Source organism: Dermacentor andersoni, chromosome 9, assembly GCF_023375885.2.
Source record: "Dermacentor andersoni chromosome 9, qqDerAnde1_hic_scaffold, whole genome shotgun sequence".
Taxonomy (NCBI): Eukaryota; Metazoa; Arthropoda; class Arachnida; order Ixodida; family Ixodidae; genus Dermacentor; species Dermacentor andersoni.
The window spans coordinates 16,025,142-16,044,976 of NC_092822.1; the positions used below are offsets into that span (position 1 = coordinate 16,025,142).

Below are 19,835 nucleotides of genomic sequence, written 5' to 3' on the forward strand. Positions count from 1 at the left end.
AAATTCAGAACTTGTGCCTTCGGCGTCGATACACCTTTGCCCACGTTTCCTCCGTGTTTGATACGTGTATCCTGACAAGCAGCCTGCGTCGCGGCTGCTCCGAATTTATTTACGGTATCAAAAAGGGCGTCCTTTCAAGCCGCGTTTATCCACAGGAAAAAAAAAAAACAACGAAGTCGACACGGGAAATGTCAGGAGTGGCTACGCATATTGTTCTGTGCGTGGCCAAAAAGATTCGCGGTGGCTTAGCTCGGCTATGCCAGGATATACGTAGCGAAATCTAAGGTTGCATGGTTAAGCATGGCAAGCTAAGCATGATTAGCCTTGGTTAATCTTGATTGCAAGTCCAGGTTAGTCTGGTTGTCTGGCTAGTTTGCAGCGTTTAGCCAGTCGTTCGGCGCGCTGTTCGTCTGTTTCCTGGGTGATTCGTTTCCTCTTCAGCTCGTTCCGATGTCGATTCCAGGCCTCCTCCTGCTTATCAGAATTGTCGCCATCCGTACTGCCGCCTCAACTACTAGTACACTGTAGCCTCAACTGTGGTGCCGGCGCACGCGAGCTCTCCTTTTCAATCCTCCGACATTATATCGGGCATGCGACGCAGCTGGCGAAGCGAGCGGAGGCGAACGCAACGACGAGGAACGCGGTGTGACGAGGAACGCGTTGTGACGTCATGTACCTCCTCGGAGCACGGCCACGGCGAAATCGCAAGTTCGCGGCCAATAAAGCCTTCGCCTTAAGATTTCCTCACTTTGAGCGATGCGCGACTCGGCGCATCTTATTGTGGACGCTGGGAACCCTAGTCCATCTCGAGCGTTCGAGCACGTTCGCGTAAAATGTAGCGTCGACAGTTGGCCTAGTTGGCCGACATTCCGTTTGCTCGATGCTACGCACCATTTAGATTTTACGCAAGAATTTCTTTTTTTTCCTGTAACCCTTCACAGACACCTGCATGGACGCTCATTCGTAGCATAGACTCATCTGTATGCCAGTTCTGCCTGCGGGCCCGCAGCTGTGCTGTTCGACAGGAAAGACGGTCTCGTCACTTTAAGGAAATGCCTTGTACAAACAAGAAAATGAAAAGGAAAGCTACGCGAATACACAACGAAGGCTAGTCGGCAGTTGTGCATCGAGCATAAATAAAAAAATATGCGGGAAAAGCGTTCCTCTGATGTTCTCCCTAATAAACGATTTTTCATTGATTCTGTGCAGAAGATCGTCAACGTTCACGTATTGTTGCTATCGGCCTCCTCTATCGATGCATGCAGTGCTCGCGTGAAAGCCCATACATGACGTGCGTGTTGGCCGTACGTGAAGAATGACTTTGACAGGGTCGCTGCGCGAGCTCGGTTTGGCTCCAAGTTTTCTACTAAACTTATCATAGGGAACTATGGCACTGCAATCACTGGCAATTTCAAGATCAAACGAATCACATATGCGGCATTTAATTTCTGCCAAATCGACTGTATTCGACTGTATGAAGAATGCTTCCGATAACTCTCGGGCGGTGGTATTGCGGCTCTTTTTCAAAATTGTGGTATCACGAAACATGGGTTTGCACTGCCATATTTTACAATGTTCAGCCAAATGGTTATCGCAAGCATTCTTCATGCAGTCGTTAGGCTTACAGTGCATTAGTGTGCCTTCTTTAAACTTGTACAGTGCTGAATATGGTTTTTCTAGATTCTGTCGCATGAGTGCGCTCTTGTGATCGGATGTTGGTGGTTCCTGCACATGGTGCTCACTGCGCATGTTCTTCTAGTTTCTGCTGTCTATAAAGGAGTGACGCAACAAAATGATGTCAGTTGAGAGTAGCGCCTTGTTCTGGTCGCCTTTCTTGTGTCCGTTGTATTGCGTTAAACGAAGCATTTGTGGACCTGCTGGAGAAAGACGTGCGATTTCATGATCTTCAAAGTCGAATGGTCATCATACTAGAATTTATAGAATTCGGCCGCGCATCGTTTGGGTATATCTCTCGGCATTGATGACCACATCTCGCCCACTGGAGGCCTCGCGAGTGCGAAAGGAAGATCTGTTTGTTCCACCACAACGGTCGAGGCGCCAACTCCAATGTAGAAAGTTAGCTGAAACGCAGTTAGCATTCCGAATGTAGCAAGTGCAGTACAGTACATAATACTGCAATATACGCAGGACGGAGACCAAGACACAACAAGGCAAGCTCTAACTTGCAACCATGCAGGAATTAAATTAACTAGGAGGGAGCATCACGTCACGCCTCCAATCATGGCAAGCGAGCCCTTCGTGGGGCGATTCCTTTCGCTTTTTCCCACGCAGTTCCACCCCAACACGTGACCTCTGAGGCCTCATCGTATTGGCCGAAAAATTTCAGTTCACGGTAGTTCTTAATCGATGCGCATTTGTTCGGCTGCCGTACCTGCAAAGCGGGAGCACTAAAACTTACCCCATGCTCAGTTGAGGCGATCACATGTTGGTTCATTCATTGGCTGTTGCGCTATGTTTACCACTGGTTCGTTTCTTTCTCCATGCTTGCAACCAAACACACACAGGGAAGCTATCACTTTGTGAAACAGTCCTACATGCGTACTTCAAGTCGTTTTGCACAAATTTCCCTCTTGAGGGCCTATAACGTAAAACTATTCCAATATGTTTTTATGGTCTGAACAGACCAACCAAACGCTCTCCTTGTTCATATGAGGTCACTTTTGTTTGCTTGAAAAACGAATAACATTGCCTACACTGAGCGGCTTGTCGTATCTAAGTGGCTGACAAGAAGCGAGGAGCACGCTCAAGCGGATAGGGATTCGATGTGGCAGAGCCAGTGTAATGAAAATCGATAACCGGATGAAGAGGGTGGCGCCGGCGTCTGCGCTTGGCCCGCTTTTTAACGCGACAGCGTTAAGGAGCTCGTGTCGCAGAAAAGCCGGTGTCGTCGGCGTCGGTGTCGGCGGCGTTGGCCGTGAGCGATAAATCCCAGCAGGCACTTCATGAATAAAAAACAACTTGCAAGATGGGCTGGGTGGGAATCGAAGCAGGGTCTCCGGAGTGTGAGACGGAGACGTTACCACTGAGCCACGAGTTCGATGCTTCAAAGCGGTACAAAAGCGCCTCTAGTGAACGCGGTGTTGCCTTAGAAACGAGCTGTTTCTAAGGCTCAGGCGTGCGTCGCTTGCTCAGGCGCACATTTCGTTGTCGCGCCGAACGCTGCGTTGCTCGACGCTCACCGCGTCCGATGCGGGGCGCGTAGTCGCTGCGCCGTAGCGCGTCTTACACCCCTTGGAGGGTCGACGGGAACGCTGTCGCGTTCCACTCTTGAAGGCGAAGCTTAAGCGTCCTCCAATTTTTCTTCTTAGCTTGTGGTGGCTGGTCGAAAATTGCGGCGGCATGCAACGGAAGCTTAAGGATGACGCTAAAACGGATCCTCAGCAAAGAAGAGTTGGCAGGATGAGGTCGTAAACGTGCGGAAAGTACTCGAAAACATTACACGGCCAGCAAGAAGGTTTATTATACGCAAATAAACCCATGCTCTCCGGCAGGTGCGACTTGCCAGCGCCTGAGCGATCGGCGGCAGCCATCTTTTATTACTTTCGGAACGGGGCAGCCTGCGGCTCTTCAGAAGAAAATTCAGTTTTGTTCGGCGTATTAATTATTAATGCATCATTAATGCGTACACGTCACTTTGACGAGGTGAGTTTTCGCGGTTTTGTGACGTCGCGTGACAGGCAGGTGAAGTGGGTGCAGCCTGAAAACTTTTGACCAATAGCCGGGGCTAATGGGGAAAAGGCGCCGAATAAGAAAAAAAGAAACTGTTTTCCATTTTCCGGCCAAATCATGCATAATCAGTGTGTATACGTCATATCAGATGGGGAGGTGTCGCGGTTTTCGTGACATTGCGTGACAGACAGGTGAAGTGGGGTGGTCCAAAAGGTTTTTGACCAATCGCGGAGGGCCGATAGTAGAATAGGAATAGAAAAATTTGGAATAGCGCCCTTGGTTACTCTTAGTAAAGGTGACTATAGCCAAGATGCAAGTAAAATGCTGACAAATTGCGTTGGGAAAGCACGTTGGCAGCTTCTTTACAAAAAAGCTGCCATTCCTTTCACGAATGAAAGATCGCAGCACATGATTTCATTTCCTTTCATTGCATTTCATTGTTAATTTGTTTACCAACACCTTTGCGTAATGCCTGCACGCTCCAGAAAGTAAATCTTTGAGGGCCATTAGGGTGACAGTGTTACGGAGTCGAACCAAAATATTTTCGAGTTTGGTTCGGTTCGTTTCCGGTTTAGCTCCTGAACGAATATAACAACGGTCCAAACTGGTTAGGAACATCCTGAACCGCTTGATTGGGGTACAATTGGGTTAAAAGAAGAAAAAGAAGAGCACTCGCTTGCCCCCAGTAAAAGAACATGACATGATTCTGGAAAAATATAGTTCCCTTGGCTACTATAGCTGTGTAAAACTACTGTAAACCACGTTTTTATCTTTTTTTTCAGGGTAATGCATGGGCATTACCCTGAAAGGTAGGAGTGTTGGAGTGTTGGAGTGGTTGGCATGGTAGGTAGGAGTGTTGGCATGGTTACTGGAGAAGCATCGAAAACTTTAGATTTTTCTGTGCTAATGTTTACTTTTGCACGATAACCCTGAAAAGGTTATCACAAAAATGATGCTACATACACAGTTTCGTTTAGGGGTCGGAATTCGTACATTCGTGAGCTTCGTGCCTATGCACCTCACCCTCAAATTTCGTTCTTTGGATTCTTGAAATTGTCCGTACTCGTTGTCCATACAGCACAAAAACAAATACCTAGTTTACTGTTAACTACCCATGCATTGCATTTTATTTTTATGAACGAAGGCACCTAAGAGGATATGCTATATCATAGTAAAACGGTTTGCTCGGCTAGTTGATTCATAGCTAAAACCGAGTGCGAAAGCTGGACAGGACGAGAGAGGCGGCATAACCGGTGCTCGACTCCCAACCAGGTGCATCCCGCACGATTTGCGCGAAATACAGCTGTGACGGTGCGCACAAGTGTGCCTTACATGGTGGCGAGTTTAGAAGTGAAATGAAAGGTATGAAATGTCGGCTTCCAAACGGGTGAGGCGTAGGACATAAAATGCGGGTGTCAACTAGGGTTGAAGAGCAATTCATTTTTGAAAAAAGAAACGTGAATCAACAGGAAGAAGTAGTTTGTCATTTTTTTTTTGTTCTGATGTAGTTTAGACGTTCAGTTAAGGTTAGGGTCGAATAAAAATAACGCCGAGGAGTGTCATTTTTCAGTTGGCATTTGAGGGCGACGCCATGTAAATGGGTTGCGCATTCGGGTAGGAGTGTTGGCATGGTTACTGGAGAAGCATCGAAAACTTTAGATTTTTCTGTGCTAATGTTTACTTTTGCACGACGCGCCCAGCCAAAGATGACATGAGGGCATCGCGTCACCCAACTTCAGGATCCGAGCGGCCGTCGGCGTAAGCCTATATTGACACACCTGACGGGAAGATATTCAAAAGCCCATGAATAATAATATCCTGCAGTAGGTGACTGATTGGTGAACTTTCACGACTTCCAATTGAAGTGTCCCAAGCGCTATAGAGGTAAATGACAGTTCTATTATTTAAAGAAAGCTTTTATTAACTAGAAAAGGTTCTTACGCCATTTACGAGATCTGAGAAACTGTAACACTGCGAGATGCAAAACGCTGTGGAAAGCACCTTTGAAAACAAAATAGATGAGTAGGACGTGTAGCTTTTTATTTTTATTTTATCGAGCGTCTTACGCAGCGCGTGTAAGGCGAGAAGCGCACCATTCTCACTGTACCGCCAAATTGTTTAGGAGTGAGCAGGCTATTAAAATAACATCGACGGGAATTAGAAAGTCGTTCGAAAAGCTTGCAAAAAATTGAATTCATTATATTAGCCAGGTATGATTACAGTCAACTGAGTGGTCGATAAGTTACCCCACAAAAATATTACAAACTTTCTGCCGAGAAATAGGAAAGTTAAGAAATTACAATATCTACACATATGAAAAGGGAAAATGTCGGTTGTTTGTAAGGACATTGGCGACAGCGCCAGCATCGAGGGAACATCGCCTTAATCAGTACCTGCTTTTTCGCAGGTTAGAATTTCTTAATCGCTCATTCCCCTTGTTATGTAATTTGTGCTTGATGCTGCTGCTGCTGCCAAATAGTGAAAATAGCGAACATGACTTCCAATGTGCTATCTTCGACTTGCTAGGTACAGCTCACTGAGTCGAATCTTTTATTGCGTGCAGTAATACAACGCTAAAGAAAAAGGGGGAGGCATACGCGCTGACCAGCTTGGCGCTGTACGACTTGCCGGCGGCAGAGAATTCGAGCGCAACCAGAGTGCGAGTGATGATTCTGACTGACAAGAGTTTCGGATTATGTTAAAGAATTTAAGCGTTAAGCTTGACCAGTGGTTGCCGCTGAAGGAAATAGTTGAAGGCATTGAGGACCCCTTGCAATTCTATTCGGAGCAGTACAATGAACTGCGACAACGCACGGACAGAAATGAACCGGAAATTAAGGATCCAAAGCTCCGAACCTCCAGAAAACTCGAGAAAAACGAGGGCGACGTCAGTCAGCCTCAATCCGAAGTTGACGCCCTTGAATGGAGGAGCCTCCGCCTTAATCTTGAATTGCACGGAATCAAGCTCACGGAAAAAGAAAATCTGATTGATCAGCTAAATGTGCTTGCCGCGCAGCTTGAGCTTCCTCAGCTGACGGCTAATGACGCTTCGCTGTTCACCGTCTACCTTCAAACAAACGAAAAAGCCCAGGCATAATCTGGCGCTTTGACAAACAGACGGAAAGTCACTGTTGCTAGCAAAACAGGAAAAAGCCACGTCATATGGATCACGAGTTCTTCATAAGCGAAAATGTGACGAAACGGTCAGGTATTTTATTGCTCGAAACAAAACAAAAGAACTAGGCTAAAAGGGCGAAACACAAATATGCGTGGCCCAACAACGGCCACGTCCTTGTGCGCAAAGCCGACGGTGGACAGGTGTTGTTGACGATTTTCACGGCGGGTGATCTATACAGACAAGCTGGGCTAAGGCACGTGTTCCATTTGCCGCTAACTATAGGGCAGACGCAAGCGGGGAAACCTACGTATTACCCCGAGTATATGAGCAGTATATAGGAAAAACGTTCCCAAAATTATTTCAATGTTTTCACCTGAATAAGTGGTCAGTCACCAATAAAAAAGCTGAACTTTCTTTGTTATTTGAACAATTACGGGTTTAATTTGATGCAATGTTATTAATAGAAGCATGGTCTGCTGACGATGCAAATGTTTTCCGTCTTCCATCCTGTGATACCTTTTAACTAAATCGTTCGTATTCACGCGGTGGTCCATCTTGATTGTCGTCCATCTTGGTTAAGGAGAGACTTGTGCTGCCCGAACTTACTGTGAGGACACATGACTGCAAAACCTTGTCAATCAAATCACAAAATATGGTAGTAAATGTCTGCCATCGTCCTCCCAGTAGCACTCTGGCCTCTTTCTTTTTTAACTATCTAGAAGCAATTACAGAGTTTGTGAACAAAACAGGTTTTGATTTTATTTGTGGCAGTGACATGAATATTAATATGATGAATTATTTCACCTAGCTAAAACTTGACCTTTTAGTGACAGCGAATAGTGAACGTAATTAGCCTACCCACTACACTCACTAAGTATTCTTAATTAAGCTAGCCTGACTGCCACGGCCCTCAAGCAGATCACACTGGAACTTTTGCATTGTTCATACCCTAACCGGATGCATGTTTACACGGATGGTTCCGTCTCGGAAAATTCGATGGTCGCCATTGTTATACCATCTCAATCGGTCATCATCAAGTTTAAGACTTCACACGTAACGACACCTACAGGTCCCGAACTGGCCTCTCTTCGCGCTGCTGTCGAATACATTGAAAAGGAACCGCGCCACAAATAGGCAATATATTGTGATTCGAAAGCAGCCCTCCAGAGCTAGCGAGGTTTACGACGCGGCAATTATGAACAGCTGGTGTCACAAATCAACGAAACTTGCCATTGCGCTTCTGAACGAGGACATGATATCATCTTTCAGTGGCTACCGGGACATTGTGTCGTCGTTGGTGATCACCTCGCCGATGACGCTGGCCGACGTGCCCAAGCTGGCGCACCAACACTCCTTATACCTTTATCGAGAGTCGACGCTGCAAGAGAGCTTCGCAGTTTCGCTCGTACCATCACGTTAAGTTACTGGCCTACACGACAGAATTCTAAGTGTCGTTTATACAGGCTCGACCCATCACTGAAACTTAAATTACCAGCAAACCTTTCACAATGTGACGCAACACTGCTGTGTCGGCTGTGGGTAGGAGTAGCATTTACCAACTCCTACAGCTATCATATTGGAATGGCGGACTCACCAATGTGCGCTAAGTGCAAGTGTGAAGAGACCATCAGTCATCTTCTATGCAACTGTTCTCGCTTTGATAATCAACGTCAGACTCTCCAGTGCGCCTTGAATAGACTAGATGACAGGCCATTAACGGAAGCGAAGATCTTGGGAGCCTGGTCCCACAGTTCATTAGCGCAGAAAGCAGTTTCAGAGCTTTTTCACTACCTGAAGGCAACAGACATGAGTGCCCGACTATAGACACCCTACACCTAACTTAGTGCATGTGAAAGTGCGGTACAGACTCACGTTTTCTCTCTCTCTCTATCTTTCACTCCCCATTCCCCTTACCACGTGTAGGGTAGCAAACTGGACTCAGCAGACTGAGTCCAGTTAACCTCCCTGCCTTTCCTTCTTCCCTTCTCTCTCTCTCTTTCTCTCTTAATCCTTGATTGACACTTTTTTAACAAAGATAAGTTATTCAAATGTCAAAGCTGGTGTATTTGCTTATGATATCTGTGATCACCTGCCTTCACTTCATTGTTGTAAGGTACGTGTGCGTAGTAAACGGCCCAAATTAGCACACTTTATACAGAAAATTATACAAAAAAGCTTTCCCAGATTTGGTGGACAAATGGAACATACCTTTTGGGAAGAAGTGTTCAGGTTCAGCGACGCAAACAGGGCCTATGAAACATTTCCTCTTATTCTAAAACCAATATATGCAGCCAGTTTTCCTGCCATCCGCGTTATCATCATCATCATCAGCCTGGTTACGCCCACTGCAGGGCAAAGGCCTCTCCCATACTTCTCCAACAACCCCGGTCATGTACTAATTGCGGCCATGCCGTCCCTGCGAACTTCTTAATCTCATCCGCCCACCTAACTTTCTGCCGCCCCCTGCTACGCTTCCCTTCCCTTGGGATCCAGTCCGTAACCCTTAATGACCATCGGTTATCTTCCCTTCTCATTACATGTCCTGCCCATGCCCATTTCTTTTTCTTGATTTCAACTAAGATGTCATTAACTCGCGTTTGTTCCCTCACCCAATCTGCTCTTTTCTTATCCCTTAACGTTACACCTATCATTCTTCTTTCCATATCTCGTTGCGTCGTCCTCAATTTGAGTAGAACCCTTTTCGTAAGCCTCCAGGTTTCTGCCCCGTAGGTGAGTACTGGTAAGACACAACTATTATACACTTTTCTCTTGAGGGATAATGGCAACCTGCTGTTCATGATCTGAGAATGCCTGCCAAACGGACCCCAGCCCATTCTTATTCTTCTGATTATTTCCGTCTCATGATCCGGATCCGCCGTCACTACCTGCCCTAAGTAGATGTATTCCCTTACGACTTCCAGTGCCTCGCTGCCTATTGTAAATTGCTGTTTTCTTCCGAGACTGTTAAACATTACTTTAGTTTTCTGCAGATTAATTTTTAGACCCACTCTTTTGCTTTGCCTCTCCAGGTCAGTGAGCATGCATTGCAATTGGTCCCCTGAGTTACTAAGCAAGGCAATAACATCAGCGAATCGCAAGTTACTAAGGTATTCTCCATTAATTTTTATCCCCAATTCTTCCCAATCCAGGTCTCTGAATACCTCCTGTAAACACGCTGTGAATAGCATTGGAGAGATCGTATCTCCCTGCCTGACGCCTTTCTTTATTGGGATTTTGTTGCTTTCTTTATCCGCGTTAAGCAAAGGAAAAAAATTCGGAAACCTTGGATAAGCTCAGACTCCCTTTTAAGTATTGAGGAGAAGAATAACCTATATTACAAGTTTATTGAAACTAAAGGTGCTGTGCTCTTTCTTCATTTAAATCATGCCGCGATCGTCTTGATAGGGATATAAAAAAAAGCAAGGCGTGACTACTTTGCAAATTTCTTCGCTGCTGCAGCTGGATGTCCTCAGCTTATGTGGAAGAGACTTAACCCTGTCTGAAAAGATAAAGCGACTCCTGACAAAATTGCGAAATGAGAAATAAGTGGTCAGGAACTTTCAGGTACATTGCTTCGGACGCCTATATTAGGCACTTTATTAGTGTCGTCAACATACCCGTCGTGCAAAATAACCTTAAATACCTTGCTTAGGTTACAAGCACAATTATTTTAAAGCCGGTAAATGAAATTGAAGTAAGTGATATAATTCATAACCTTAATAGAAGTAACGCAAAAGTCATCGATCCATTCCAGATTAAACCTATCAAGTACATTGCTGATCTTTCAGCCCCCTGTGTTTCTTGCATATTTGACCTGTCTTGACCAAGCTGTTTTTCCTCGTCAAATGCAAGTAGCTCGTGTAACAGTGCTGCACAAACAAGGTAATAAAAACGACATGGGCAACTATCGCCCCATAGCAATCCTTCCTGTATTTTCAAAAATTCTGTAAAAATTAATTTTAAATCGCTCTATTGAATTCGAACACAAATATGACCTTATAAATAACTCCGTTCCACTCTTGGTTTTGGTAAGGCTAATAGCACTGAGCTTGCGTTATTAGCTCAAAAAGAATTCACCTTAACCACCAGGTGACGAGGCAAAATTGGTCTTGGGAATTTTCGTGTACTTATAACCATATGAACCAGTCTGTTCTGATTGAGAAGCTTTTACGCTACGGCTCCCGCGGCAGAGCTGCACGCCTGATTAACTCCTATCTGCAGTACCGTGTCCAGACAGTTGGCATAAACCAAGACCTCTCTGGTCTGCTTGCTGTATCCTGCGGTGTGCCACAAGGTAGCTTCTTGGGCCCCTTTCTTTTTAGTCTTTATAATAATGACATTAACAATGTAAACTCTGCGGCAAAATATATAGTTTACGCTGATGACACCAGCATCATTAGAATAGGAAATTTGCTCGATGAATTAATTGATGAAGCCAATTCAAGCTTAAAGAAATTCGACGAATGGCCATGCCCAAAATAGTTTTAGGTTAATTACCAACAAAACAAAAGCTTTGATATTTCGCAGTAAAAAATAAAAACGTTGTCGTCAACAAAACCATACTACTAAATTCTTCGCCTATCGCTATCATACCCAGTTTTAATCTCTTATTTTTATCTTTATCTTTATTTTTATCTATTATATCTTATTTTAATCTTTTATTTTGATCTCAGCTTAATTTCTGTCATTTAGTTCGGGCTACCGCCACTCAAGAAAATCTGCGCAACATTCATGACTTGCTAAAAAAGTTCTTACGTGTAATTGAAAATGTCCTTGGTTACTTTCATACACGCAATTTATTTTGTAAAATGTAGGGTGATGCCAATCGCAACAATATACGATTACCGACTGTGTAGAGTTAATAAACAAGACTAACCGGGTTTTCTTAAGAAACTTGCCAAGTTAGAAAACAGTACCACTATACAAGGTGTCCAAGCTAACTTTAGCCAGAGTTTTAAAAATGCGAATGCCACGCACCTGGAAAGAACCAAAGTAATGTTGCTTGCCGTCGCTAAGACATACTCAGACTGTTTTGTTAATCCTACCTAATTACATAATTAGTGATAATTATTTATTCAACTTCTCAAATATTATAATTACATTAAACGTGTCAATGAGAAAATTGTACAGCGACATGAAAAACTCCAGATACAGCTTTCTGATGCTTAATACGCGCGACATAAAAGTGTTTTTCTGAGCGTGAAAGAAGCCCGCGAATGCAAGCAAAATTGCCGCGCTACTGGCCGGCCGCTCGAGGAACTTTGGCTCTGGCTTTTGGCTCGAGGCCACTTGAAGGTCGCCGACAACGAGAGCTAAAAGAATGTCATGCTTAAACTTATTGCAGAACTCATGTCACAATGACTGTCGATGGTAATGCAAATGGCAGTCGAACAATGTAGCAGCAGATCATATTCCTGAAGTCACGTTTAAATATGAGACTTTCGTGGCTTCGGCTGTATGCCACCAACTCTGATATCCTCCCCTTTTTGCTATGGCACTCGTTTGCCAAAGTGGCCCATTAGCATTGTCACGAGCAGAAGTAGAAGAAGAAAAAGAAGAGAGAGGAGAAGGAAGAACAAGAAGGCCAAGATCCACTTTTAATAATATACAAAATGTATGTACGGCCCATTTTAGAATTTGGATGTGTTTTATTTTCTGGTGCTCCAGCTTATAAATTACGTCCCCTTGTTCTACTTGAGCGGGAAGCCCTACGACTGTGTTGCGGGTTACCGAAATATGTTGCCAATAACATATTACACCAAGAAGTCAGGTTGCCCTCAATATTGTGTAGATTTCGGTTACTGACGGTGCAAACAGTATTAAAATTGTATGAATCCCCTATTACAAGATTGAAATGCATATTCATATCCCAGCCTGCACTTTTCTTCGGAGTACATTGGCATCGTTTTCATACACCACAGGTGGTCTTCGCACAAACATTGATAAAGCCCTTAAATGTACGTCTCTGGGAGGTACCGCCTATTTGTGATGTGCGAGAGAACCTACAGATTATATATGATGACATCTACCCAAATAATGCAAAACATCTCCCTTATAATATATTAAACGGCTTATTACAGGACCATTTATTGAGTTTATCTATAAGTACGGTCATTGCGACAGACGCCTCACAGTGTGAAGAAAAATCTGGAATTGGCATTTTCTCTCCTGCTCTAGACTGGTCATTTGCAATCAGGATTCCGGACTTCTATTCCGTATTTTTGGCTGAATTTCTAGCTGTAGTCCTAGCCTTACGCAAACTAAATTTTTCAACATCGGCGGTAGTAATTATAACAGATTCTTTATCCTTATGTTCCTCGCTCACAGCAAATGGTGTCACTAACCTTTTACGTACATTTCATTTTCTAGTGCCTGCCCACATAAATTTAATTAGATTGGTTTGGGTGCCTGGACATAAAGGATTAGTCATGAACGAAATGGCTGACAGTCTCGCGAGAGAGGCCCTCAGTGGCCCTGTATTACCATTACTTCCTACAATAGCTTACCTGACGACTACAAGATTCAGGAGATACACAATTACTCAAGACTTTTTGAACCCAGCTGTAGCTAATTTTTCAGAATATCGACACCTCCTATTCCCTTGGCCCAAAAATTCCTTTCACACCAGAAAAACTGAAGTCATCTTTACCCGATTACGTTGTCGAATACCAAAATTAAACTTCTATCATCACAGGGCTGGTCTGGTGCCCTCCCCTCTGTGCCCAGTCTGTGGAGAAGATGAAACAATAGATCATTTTTTCATATTCTGCCGCCGTTTCACTTCTTTAAGAAAAAATCTAGAATCAAGATTTACACAGCTTGGTTTGAGCTTTTCAATTATAAATATCCTTTCCCTAGGAGCCTCCTCTCTTGGAAAGTGCCACAGGGATATTTGCTCAACCGTGGAGGATTTTATAAGTTCTACAAAGAGATTGTCTTGAATTCTTAAACATTTTATTTTTGTTCATTTTCTCCAGTTAGCTTTACCAATTTCAGTCTTTTAATAAAGATAGCCTAATTTCACCCAAATCTTGGCCAATCCCCCACAGTGGGTGTGCGCCATCGCATAAGGAGTACCATACCATACCATACCAACGTGGCCTACAAGGAGCGAGGTGTCAAATGGCAGAACACCGCTAAAGGAGAAGAAAGAAGAAGGCAGCTAAAGCACTGGGTGAAGAAGGCGCTGAACCAAGGACGTCGAGATCGAAGAGTTGTGCTGGAGGAGGACATCGGTGGCTATGCACCAGCCGGGTTCGATCCTCCACGCCCACGGCTGTGCACCATGGTCGCCAGAAAAGGCATGGTCCGAGGAAAACAGTCCCGTCCTATGCTACGGGGACAACCTCGTCCTCACCGACGACAACGCTCGACAAGCCCGACCGGAGACGGCCCTCAGCGGAGATGCCAGTGGTGCACCCAGCAATGCGGAGGAGCTGCACCAACTCGGACATGTAAGTGCCACACCACACGTGGCTCATTAGGACGTGAGAACTGGTGAGACAGTTTAAGAACTCGGGAAATATATTAGTGTGAACGAGAGAGATCAAACTCAGTGTAACCATTGTTGCGGATGTATGTAAATGTGACGAGGACTTATCGTTGAGATACATTATAAATGTGTTTGGTGTGTCGGTCCAGATTCATGTCTCATGCGCCGGTAACCGTGACAAGCATGAAGGAATGACGACTGTATGACGCCGACGCAATGACAATGGAATGACGAGAAAGGAATTATAGTGCTCCAACGACAAAGGCGTATAACGACAACGAAATGACGACAATCAGAAGTTGTTAGTTAAATTGTGATGATTGCATAACGACAACAACGTGTCGACGACAGGCGGGCAATGAGATGATGACGTTGGGATGAGGACGACACTATGAGAACGAATGCATGATAGCACCCATGGGACGACGACCCTATGGCGACGACGGAATGATAACGGCGGCATAATCACGAATTTACAGCGACATAATGATGACGATAGAATGGCGAACAAGGAATGACGTCAATGGATCGACAAAGGTGGTATAACGACGAAGGTATGATGAGCTTCGGATATCGAAGTTGCAATATGACGTCGATCAAACGACCGAAACGGCATCCGGACGATTGTATGACAACGAATGCAAGACGATGACTGTATGAGGATGCAGCGACGGCGATGGCATGACCACGGCATGAAGACAGTGGAATGACAACAAGTGTATTACGACAATTACGTGATGACTACACCACGAAATCTGTATAACGACGATGGTGTCACGGCCACGGCATGACGATAGTCGAGTGAGGAAGCTGGAGTAACGATTATGGTACGACGGCATTACGACGATGGTCTGACAATGCAGTGCATGGTCAGCATTATAGGAGACGTTTGGCGATGACCACAAGACAAGGACGGCGTAATCTCAATTCAATGACGAGAGTATGATTACAGTACAAAGACAAAGAAAGAGTGACGTCGATAGAACTAGGATGATGGCATAGCGACTACTGCATTACAATAATGGTATGAGGTTACTGAAGTGATGACAATGACGAAGCGACAGCGTAACGACGGCTGTGTGATGAGGATGGCCTGATGACGGCAGGTCGAGAGTCGGATGACAAAGTTGGAGAGACGGCGATACAACATCGAGGGTGCCGCGACCCCAACAAGACTAGGCCCATACCTAGTGGCCAAGGCTAATAGACAGCTTGGGATACTGGTCGGGATAGAAGGCATGACGATGACGGCATGACGCAAGTAAGATATCACGAAACTGGAATGACGACAATGCAAACATCATGATGCAACACAACCAGAAGCACATACCTTGTGGTCCAAGCAGGTAGACAACTTGGATCACTAGGTGTGTACTCCTGGTCGTAATTCGTCATATCTAGCTGACTATTAGCTCATTAGCAAAACAGAGAGACAGACAGACAGACAGACAGACAGACAGACAGACAGACAGACAGCAGATAGATAGATAGATAGATAGATAGATAGATAGATAGATAGATAGATAGATAGATAGATAGATAGATAGATAGATAGATAGATAGATAGATAGATAGATAGATAGATAGATAGATAGATAGATAGATAGATAGATAGATAGATAGACAGATAGATAGACAGATAGATAGATAGATAGATAGATAGATAGATAGATAGATAGATAGATAGATAGATAGATAGATAGATAGATAGATAGATAGATAGATAGATAGATAGATAGATAGATAGATAGATAGATAGATAGATAGATAGATAGATAGATAGATAGATAGATAGATAGATAGATAGATAGATAGATAGATAGATAGATAGATAGATAGATAGATAGATAGATAGATAGATAGATAGATAGATAGATAGATAGATAGATAGATAGATAGATAGGCGGGTAGGCAGGCAGGCAGGCAGGCTCAAACGGCCAGTAGGCACTCACCCACAAAACGCTTACATCAGAGTTTAAATCGTAGTTCGGCCTCACACAAAAGTTGATGCAGCATTGAACTTGCCCTTCAGAAATTTACTAAAGCATACCTATCCTTATGGATAAATTCACAGCACCTTCAAGAGCAAACCAGTCACGTGCTTGTTTACGAATAATTACTACAGAACAATTCATTGGGTTCTTATGCTGACAAGCGTGCCAGCGTTAATAAATGCACTTCTGAGTGCGCATTTCAGGTATCGCTATTTAACATTAGCAAAGTTAAGTAGATAACATATGCCGACGAAGCGATGATATGTTAAATTTGCTAATTTGCTGCGCCTAGTGAAGCCACATGGAGTCTCGGATGTATTGAGTGCAAAGCATAACACATAGGAAACAAAGCAAATGCACATCTAGCTGCTAAGGCACTCTCACTGAAAGTGTTTCATGTCCCCGATTTCGCCTTTGCTACAGCAGCTGTTAAAAACATTCTTTTCCTTCTTTTTTTTTTTTTTTTTTTTTTTGTCGCATGGAGGCAGGTGCGTTACGGCCTCGGGAACTAGAGGACTGATACCATTCCGAACACCGACAACGACGCACGTACCGGTCGACTGCGTGCAGGTTCGACTCATTGACTGGCAAACGGTGGTAAACAAGACACCGACAACGCGTGCAGTGCGAATTGTTCCAGATTACTCGGCTTCCGCGCTTCCGGAGCGGCACCACATCAGACCGGAGCCACAGCGTAGGGCCTGAGCGACTGTTATCCGGGTGTGCAATGTTCACGAACGCTGTGCGGTGGTAAGAAAATGCCGGTCGTTTATTCCCTCAGGGTAGTAGTGATGTGGGGGAGTCGGTTATTCATAGCGAACACGCGAAGTCCTTCGTGTCACACGTGCCTCCTGCTTGTGTAGTGTGTCAGTTCTCGAACGGGCTCGTTTATTCGGTTCTCATGTCTTGTAAGAAAAAAATGTGCACGTGAACATACGGGTCGTTGTCTTAACTAACAGATCAGGGTACGTAAATACGACGTGGAACGTACTGTTTCAGGCCATTTAGCCTTCCACTGAAGAAACTGTGGTGGCGCGGCGTAGTCCTAAAATACTTGTAATCACGAGCAAAAGCCGGGATATAATCAAGCGCGGAAGTTTAGAAGCCGAGGAAGTCTTTATGCTGCAACGCACCGTGTTTCAGCTCCCATTCTCGCGTGCTTGCTGATGTAGAATCGCGATCCCTACGTATATAATTTCACGACGTACTGCAAAACACAATGTTAGCAAATCCATGCCATGTCACATCTTTATGTTTTTGTCTATATTTGCCCGTGACGTTCCCTATGTCTGTATTCCTATATGGAGATCTTAAGCCGGAATAAAATTTCGCTCCTTTAAAGAAATGTCGTTGTCTGCAGAGTGGTCGAGGGAGATTTTTCATAAGTGACCTTCTAATATTTGCAAATACTGATACAACTGACAAGACTACGAGAACTTGAAGCTCTAGTTTGGGAGGTCCAGTACTCCACAATGATAACCGACATCATGGTATCGTAAATTGCGTTAACTTCTATACAGAATAAACTACAGGAATTTCACGATTCAACTTTACGTTCAACAACGCTTATTTTTATAAAAGAACATTTCCCAAAGCTCACATAAAAACCAAGGTAGGAATACACGCATAACTTGCAATGCAACATGTCTGTTATTATCGGGTTTAATGTTTATTAGTGGTAGTTTAAAGAGTTAGGAATCTCACTCCATCGTAGAGTTAGGGAGATGCAAACTAATAAATAGGAGCCATCGTAGATTGGCCACACGGTACTTTCTTTTTGTTTTTAATTTACCGAAATTTAAAACGTTTACAATAAACTATAAAATATTTTATTGCAGCTCAGCTTGTAAACTTCAGAATTTCCTGGGGCTCCGGAATTTTCACCGATCAATTAGCTATTTTATCCTTTGGTCAATAGCTACCCACTAAGTCTTTGTTTCGACCTATCTGTAAGGGTTTTCTTGTGTCCTAAACTGCTTGATTTGTTCAGACATCAGAGATGACATTTTATTTTTATTCTTCTCATGCTTCTTATCGCTAGTCTATGCACCGTGGTTATCTGCGGGTGCTTGGCAACATCTCGTCAGCCGAAATGCCACAAGGCTTCCAGACGTCCACACATTATCTTCATGATGGCTGACGATCTTGTGAGTACGAATGTGTTGACACTAGCCTTTGTCAAGCTAGTGCAACACGACGGGCCTTAGCCACAAAAACGATTTCATCTTCATCTTTCAATCCCTTTTCCCCCTTCCGCAGTGCAGGGCAGCCTACCGGGCTCCGCCTGGCAAACCTCCCTGCCTTTCCCTTACGACTCCTCAGTCTCTCTCTCATATATGTCTTCATTCTCCCCCAAAATGCTGGGGCAGCCTGTTAATAATGACTATATCGTGAAGGTAGGGAGAATTAACAAAAAGTAATTCATTGGCCCACATTATCAGCTGCATTGTGCCTGATATCCAGACTTCTTATTTATTTATTTATTTATTTATTTATTTATTTATTTATTTATTTATCTATTTATCTATTTATTTATTTATTTATTTATTTATTTATTTATCTATTTATCTATTTATTTATTTATTTATTTATTTATTTATTTATTTATTTCCTCACAGGCTCCCGAAGGAGTATTGCGTGAGGCGTGGATACAGGGAATTAGCAGAAAGAAAGGAGTACTAAGAAATTATACATTATTAGTGAGTAAACGTGAAAGAACAAATATCTAACAATATAGATAACTCGATAAACGAAACAAAACGACTGTGTGTAGTAGCAAAATAAGGAGTACCAAGAAATTTTACAAGAACAAGTCTCTAACAGTGTTAACGTAATACAAAACAAACATTCAAACAAAACAAACAAAAGAACTATACAACTTCGCTAAAAGTATTTACTAGGTGCGCAGTATGGTTTAGTCGTGATGAATTATGGAAATAATATGCGTAAGCGTGCTTTGAAGGATACAGGGTCAAGAATGTCAACTATGTCGTTTGGTAGGTTATTCCAATGCTGAATGGCACGGGGTAACGCGGAAGAATTGAAAACATTGGTTCGGCCAAAGATACGCTGGAAACTCAGATGATTATGCAGACGCCGAGATGTACGAGATGGACGAATGAGTGGCAGGGTGGACCGGCGTGTGCTATGGACTATTTTGTGAAACAGACAAAGCAAGGCTATGGTTCTTCGTGATTCAAAAGGCGAGAGGGATAAATATGACTTAATGCTAGTCACGCTAGAGTCGCGGTGATAATCCCTGACGATGAAGCGGGCAGCGCGGTTTTGAACTGACTCGAAAATCGCCATTAGGTAAGCTTGATGAGGTGACCAGATAGACGCTGCGAATTCCAGTTGTGGGCTTACGAATGTCTGATAGGCGATTTGTCTGGGGAGGGCAGGACCATAGCGCAGGTCACGTTGAAGATAACCGAGAGTACGTGAGGCTTGAGCAGTTTTTTTCGATGTGCTCAGACCATGACAGGTTAGATGTAAGGAGAATGCCGCGATACTTATATGAGTTGGTGCGTGTGACGGGGTT

The 19,835-nt window shown here is 43.9% G+C and overlaps 1 protein-coding gene across 1 annotated transcript in view; it reads left to right on the forward strand.

The window, feature by feature from the left end:
* LOC126527090 (calcium-activated chloride channel regulator 1-like) overlaps positions 1-19,835 on the forward strand; it is a 108,392-nt gene that overhangs the window by 38,465 nt on the left and 50,092 nt on the right. The gene's annotated exons all lie outside the window — the stretch shown is intronic.